The sequence below is a fragment of the Athene cunicularia genome, assembly GCF_003259725.1.
Source record: "Athene cunicularia isolate RWA chromosome 2 unlocalized genomic scaffold, athCun1 chr2_part1, whole genome shotgun sequence".
NCBI classification, from domain to species: Eukaryota; Metazoa; Chordata; class Aves; order Strigiformes; family Strigidae; genus Athene; species Athene cunicularia.
Genome location: NW_020799095.1, coordinates 8198346 through 8205987, shown reverse-complemented (window position 1 = coordinate 8205987; position 7642 = coordinate 8198346).

Genomic DNA, 7642 nt, shown 5'->3' with positions numbered 1-7642 from the left:
GCCCTGGAGTGGAGGGAGCAGCAGCACTTCGCACACCCAGCAGAGTGAGAGGCTCTCCTCCCGTGCTGATGCTGTGTGGCATCCCCAGAAACCCAGACCCCCTCTTTCCCCTCTGCAAAAGAAACGTGTTCTCGGAACTTTGCCTGCAGTGATCATGCTTCACCAGCTCCTGCATCCACAGGCATCAGCCAGGATGTGGTGCAGGTTTTGTCTGCCCGCAAGTGCACTGAGCTGAAAGCACCCAAGGATGGGGTTTGCTGTGCTATTGCATTCTACTACTTCAAGAAAATCAAACTATTGAGTAAAATGCTCCTGATAGGAAACAATGAAAACCTGCAAATGTAGAGCACAGAGCGGGTTTTTGTTACTGTGCCAGCCTGGTACACATTGATAAACAGTGAAATAGGGTGTCTTCTGCTGCAGCTTCCATAAATGCAGACTGTTGGGGTAGAGTTACTGCTGGCAGAGAAAGAGGATGCTCTAAGTGGATCTTTGGTTGGACCCAGAGAGTGGATGTGTGCTCCGTGCTGCACCGAAAGGAAAGACAAGGCAAAGCATGAGTCTTGACTCATGCTCGTGGAGAGCACATATGCATTAAAAACAATTCTCCAACATTTTCAGAAGTTATTTAAGCAGAGGAAAAGCAAAGGAAGATGGTGGGATTTCTCACCAGATGGGAAAAATGAGACAGTAATTGCAAATACACTGTATCCTCTGCCTTCCCTGCTCCTGGTCTTGAGTTCCCAGCATGAAACGCACAACATCATTCTGTTATGATTTGAAAAAAGTCGGACTGAGCAGCGCAGCTATGTGGGCTGGCCATAGAAATCCAGCACCCATGGGCTTGTGAAGGGAAAATGCTGGATACCTCCCTGTGCCCACCCAGCATGGAGAGTGGTGCAAGCACCCCAAAATCAATGAGGCTCTGGCAGGGGAGCCCTGGTGGAGTGGGTCAGTCCCATGAGGCAATTGCAGCAAGGAGCCAGGGATGGAGACCTGGTCACCCACTGCTGCTTTTCCCCAGGTGAGGAAGGAGCCAGTCACAGGCGGCAGGAAGGCGGACAGGGAGGGATAAAAAGGAAGAACTCCCCAACCAGAGGCCACAGCTGATGGCCGTGCCCAGGGCGTGCGCCCTGGCCGCTTCTGGTCCGGAAACGCCAGCGGGAGGCCCAGCGAAGGTGAGCCATGCAGGGAGAAAAGCAGCCTCAGAGTATGTCTAAGGTCGTGACACTTGACCTTTTAATTTCTTTTCCTCTTTGAAACCTGATTATGACTATTTTTAGGCCCATGCTTGGGGAAGAAGGGGGGCAGGAGTGGTCTGATCCTGCCTGATTGTGTGGCTCTGCTGCTTTCCCTCCCCTTCATGTGCCCTTCTTTGCACAGCACAGCAATGGCCCCACCTGCCCATGCACTCTGCAGAGTCACCGAGTGAGCAAGGTTTGGCACCAGGGTACTTCCACTACCCCAAACCCCCTGCAGACCAACGTCCACCTTGTCCGCAAGGAGAAGGAGCACGTGCTGCAGCTGGTTGGGACAGGGAGCGGAGCTTGGCCACGAGCAGCTTCCAAGGGGGTTCACTCTGGGTGGAGGGGGAAAGACAAGGTTTGGTGCAAAGAAGTGCAGTTATTGCCAGATGTTTGCTCCGTATTGGAATAACCCTGTGTCCGTTGCTGGTGAGCAAGGGACTGCTGGGAAGGTGCTGGAGAGGAGGGAGGACTTGGGGATGTCAGAGGCAGAACACCGAAATCACTGATTTAGAGACTGATTATTACAAAACAACATAGGCTCTCGTTTTCTCCATTTAAGATGGGCAAAATCACGCTTGCAGAAGCAAGGAAGAGGAGGTGAAAAAATCATGGGTGGTGGTAGCCCAGCTGGCTCCAAAGACAACACCCCCTTCACCAAGCATAACATCTATTTTATTTTACCATTTTAGCTTAGCTGAGCAGTAAGAAAATAACAAAAAACTCCCATAACATTCTGGCAAACTATTTTGCCAGGTTTTCTCCCCCTCCAGCTACCCAACTGCTGGGAGCGCAAAGGGGGAAAGCCAGCAGCTGAGCAGGACCTGTCATCGTGGGGGGTGTCCCCAGGCAGGGCTGGGCTCTCCCTGCTCTCCTGCCGGGACCTGGTGAGTGAGTGAGTGTTAGTTCACCCAGTATGAGTTTTGCATCCTATCACCAGTAGGAATGAGGGGTGGAGGCTTTATGATGCTTTGTGATGTTTTACACATTGGTATTAAAAAAAAATAAAATATGCTGAAGGCCACTTTGACGACAGCGTCCGGGAGAGAAGGGACTTGGTTCCCCAGGAATCGGTCCCTGTGACCATCAGCATGCAGCTTTTCAGGGGATGTAAGATCATGCCCTAAAGGCACCCTTCGAAACCCAGGAAAGTGCTGCTTGTCCTTGCTGACATGGCAGAATATCTCTCTTTCTCTTTTTGTTTTTATTTTAAAGCAAAGGTTATCCTGTCCACCCAAGGCCTGACTTATTTCACATGACTCATGTAGTAGTGTCTCACAAAAACATTAAACAAAAAAAACCACCTGGGGCTCTGTATGCTAATATGATATTTACACATTATTTCATATACCCCTAAAACACACACACACACACACACACACACACACAGAGCTTTCTGCTTTTTTGCTTTTTTTTAAAAAGGCCCAGGGTATGGTCAACTAATTCTCTTGGCTGCTTAGCAACAGGCAATTGAGACTGCCTATCAATTCTCAGTTTGTAATAACCTGAGGCAGACCTAGATTTTTGTTTTCCCTTGAGCTTTTGTCTTCCCTTCCCTCTATAATAAATACCAGAAATGTAGGGGCAGCGTGTGTCAGAAATCCCCTGGTGGAATATCTTTCATCGTGCTAGCGGGGCTGCTCCTCTGGCAGGACAGAGCTCCAGGTCTCACACCCTCCTCCCCTTTCTTAAAACATTTTAGAGATGCATTCTGCATTAGACTATGCTTTGCAGTAGATTTGCCTTTAAAATAGTTAAACCCAGACATTTTCTCTTTTGGATTAAGAAGACCCAAAGGGTTCACCTGGACAGACTGAATGCAACCCTCAAGATACACAAATAACCTGGATATTTCTGTCTTTGAATGTGCTATAAAAGAAGACAGAACGTAATTAATTTTGCGGTCTAATGGAACCCTAAACAGTGTGTCCTGCACTGCAACTTAAGGGGCTGGAGTCAAGGGGCCCGGCCATGCTCCTGGGGGGAAGTGGTGGTGGCAGTACACGAAGGCATTAGAAGCACGATGCTGTGCCCTGGCTTTAGAGGAGTGTGGCAGCACACGGCAGTGATGGAGAGGAGGGCTGTTCAGCCCATCCTGAGAGGTACCTGATGGGTAGTGGAGGAGTGTGGCAGCGTTTCTATGGCCAGCTTTGCTGCTATAGCATGCTTTCTCTGAAATCTTTTGGTCCTCCACTGGTAGCACCTTAGGGATGCTGCTTGCTGACTATCACTGCTCTTAGTCAGGATGGAAAAAGCTGCCTGTAAAGCCCGGAGAAAAGGAAAATCTGTGGAGTTAAAGTGTGAGCGAACAGGGGGAGCCTGCTCACCCCTGCCCCATGAGCAGCCCCATCCCCAGAGCTCGTGGCAGCTTCAGGCTGGTGGGGACTGTGTGGTCTTTTCAGGTGTGACCTCTCCATACCAGGTTGACTACAATTCTCATAGCTATCCCATACCAAACCTAAGCATTTCCATTATAAGAAGCATTTCTAGGAGACAGACACATGTTTTTTACAGGTGGTGAGCAGGAGGAACCCAGCCACCCCACATGCCCTGGATCACCCTAGCAAGGGATCAACACCCCTGGCACTGCTCTACAGCCCTCAGCTTCATCAGGGTCACAGGTCTCCCACTCACAGAGTGCAGAGCAAAGCAGCTGCCTGCAGCCGTGCTGTGCTCCCTGCCTGCACTGGCCCTTGCCCCATCTCCAGGCCACCTCCAGCTCTCCTGGATGGGCTCCCTGCAGAGGACAAGCGTTTTCCCCCATGTGTGGAGCCCCGGCTCTGGGCAAGAGGTTTTGCACCAGCCAGCCCCTCACCCCACCAAGACATACCTGCTCACTGCAGGTCCCCAGGCTCCCCAGGCATCACTGGCCCATGACCCTCAGCAGCAGCAGACGTAACATCAGATGTAATATCCTAATTGCAGATGACCAATGTGACCTGCAAGCAGCACTGTCCCTCACAGCCAGGCTGTCTGAAGGGGACCTGCAAACCGCTGCAGGGACGACTGAAATGCTCTCCTTTCGCTGAGGTCTCCACAAGTTCTGCAGACAGACTCTAATCCTTACCTGGTCTCCACCGTATGTACATCACAGGACCAAATGCTGTTTCTCCCCAGAGTTCATGACCTGAATGACAGTCAGAAATCACCAGCAATAACTTTTGCTTTCTTGATCTTTCTGTGCAGATCATCAAGTCCTTCAGATGCTGGTTCATGCTGTTCCTGGAGGTAGCAGAGATGATGGAGATTGGGAAATCCAATAATATGCATGTCTCTCCTTCCACGAGGACCAGACTGAAAGACCATTCAAAACCTTCCCCTTGCAGCAAGAATGGTGCTGGTGCCAGGGAAGGAGGACTGGGGGTCCCCACAGTTCCAGCGCAGCCTGGCTCTGGGCTGGAGCCGGATGATCTGTTCTGAGCTGCCATATCACTTAATATCATCACTCATCCTTTGATGAAAATTTAGCAGAAGATTCAGTTATTTAAAAACCTGGAAACGAATCATAGCAGGGTATACACAGGGACTGGACTAAATATTCATGTAATCAGAGGGCACTGTTGTTCCCACAGACCACTCAGCAACTTTCCGCACCTTGAGTGATAGGAGCATGGGGCACGCGTGCATTGCCCTAGTTGCATGGCTGTGTAAGGTACAATTAGCAAATACACACATATTCACGCATCTCTGGAATATAAAGGCACATTGGGAAAATGCGTGTGTGGAAAAGCAGTACTTTGGATGCTCCAACTAGGTCTAAAAATGACGGTTTTAATCTCACAATGGGTTAATGAATTAGTCACAAGTAAAGCAAGTACAGGAACTAATATTTGGCAGGACTTTTACCATCCCAGGAGGTGCTAAGTGCCTCTAGAGAAAAGGCAGGAGCATTTCTAAAGCTGGAAAGGACAGAGCCTAGCCAGGAATATTAAAAAATCTTTCCCAATTTAAAAAGATGCACAAGAGAGGTGGTGGTGGGGGGTTGTCTTGCATCATACCAACATCCAAATATTGATCTGGCTTATACGGGTACAGAAATCTAGAGCTTCTCCCAGCAACTCTGCCTAAACCAGGAACCACACCAGCATTATCTCTAGGTTTAAGGTCCCCCCCAGCCGCTGGGGGATGCTGCACCCTGCCATTGACCCAGCCCTCCTGCCTTTGCATCCATGAAGACAGGGGTTGATGAGCTCCCCTCAAGCCTGCAGTACAGTGTCACCAGCCGCTCACCCTCCAGGCCACACACGTGTCACTGGGAAAGGAGTGGCTGCTGGCACACTACAGCAGGGCTGCAGCTAAGATGCTTTTGGAGGCATCAGTGTTCAAATATCCAGAGCAGACACTAGAAGGAAAGGGCTGGGTTCAGTCTTCGGCTGTTGTGAGCTCTTCTGCCATGGAAGCAGCATGTCACTGGGAATGCGAGTGGCCAGGACCTTTCTTCAAGAGGAATTGTGCAGGAAAGCCACATCTCCACACAACGAGAATGCAGTGTGAAGTTTGTGGTATTCTTTTCTGAAACTTCTTAGAGGGGCAGGGAAAAGTCACATTGCTTTTGTTGAGTTCAGTTATAACTGTGTTGAAAATTGCACCAATCTACCTTCTTCCTACATACCTCTCCCTGGGCTTTGCCCTCCTGTTAGGGCAGTAAAATTACAGGAGAATGCAAACTCTACCCTTCAAACCAAGATGTTCAGGAAAAAAAAAAAAAATCCACAAAATCTGTGCATTTGACCTGTTCATAGCAGGAATTAAAAATCTACAAAAAAGAAATCCAGGACACTTGGTGCACTATTGTTTGAACAATGATTACTGGATACAAAGCACCCAACAGGGATTACAGAAACACCGAACTCCAATGCAATCCTTTAGGAATGGGGAAATATTTTAAAACACATCAGCTGTGGTGTAAATCAGAAACAGCTTCACTGAAGCCACAAAAGGGCTTGTCATCACAAAAGTGATAACATTATAAGTGTACACTTAATTTATGAAAACTCTGGTGTAATTCTCCAGTGGGAACTCACTTCTGGAACAGTTAATACACTTTTTAAAGCTTACTTATGGCTAAGAGTATGTTTAAGGAAATAAAACCACCAACAAGAAAATGAAATACTGGAATAAGTATCCACACAAGAGGTTACACTATTTAATCACCCCAAATTCAACTTTCTTTTCTCAGATACACCCTTCCCATAGACCCTTGTACATTTGTGTAACTGTACATCTGGTGCACAAGGTGGAATGAGACCCTTTCACAAAGTGAGGATGCAGCCCTGATAGCTCCACCATTAAGCAGTTTCTTTGAGGAAAACAGGTTTTCTTTAAAAAAAAAAAAAAAAAAAATTTTTTTTTAAAAAAAAAAAAAAAAAAAAATTTGCAACAACTACAAAGTCCAATCAGAATAACACTGAAGATGGAAGAAATGTAACCAGGAGTGCAAACTGCTGAGAAAACGACTTCTGTGTACAAAATAATCATCCATATTGATGCTGTGTAATTTGTGTGTTTAACTATTAGGCTCACACACGTGGTGATATATTAAAATTCTTCTTGGCAAAATGTCCATTCAAATTAAATGATGCTTTAGCCTCACCACCAGGATTTTTCTCATTCCAAGTCATGTTTGTAATAAACTTTATTAAATGTGATAAAATATTACACAGTTCAAACAGAGAAACCCAGCAGGGAAATCTTGTCCATTTCTGTTAAACTAAGTAGCAGAGCTTTGTTGCTGGCATTAGGGGAACAGCTTTGAGCTTTGCTAGAGATAGGTTCTAGAAAATCCCCATAGTTCTTAATGAATAATTGAAGACAATATATAACTGAGACGCTTGTTTGCTACCTCCAGAGCTGGATCCTAGAGGACCATTAAATTAATTTTTAATAACTTATGCTACAGTTAAAGTTATGGGACACAAAATTTCACTCTAAATATGCTCATCCTATAAAGAATAATCCCAAGGTTATAACCCAGGTAGCAGGAGGTTTACAATGACTAATAAAACAGAAAGGGAAACATTAGGAGAGTTTACAGCTACTCCGGTTTGTTTTTCACATATCATTTCTTTATGCCTCTTACCTAAAGACATATTCCATGACTTTCACAGTGCACTATGATGATAACACTCAGATTCTCCAGCAGTTCTCACTTACACAGCCACCTTTTTTCCCCCCAGAAGCTAGGAATTGTGCAGGCCTTTCAAGTGTGCAGGGTCTGTGCAAGATCCTATCCATTTTAGTTATTTATTGTATGTGGTTAAGTGAGGAGGCAATTTCTGCTAGTGCCTTGGGGTGATGCTGAAAATGTTTCACAAATTCACTATCCAAGAATTCAATATAGCAAGTTGTCTGCAAAATAGATTTGTACAGAACAAAGTAATCATTAGGAAATCTAGGCC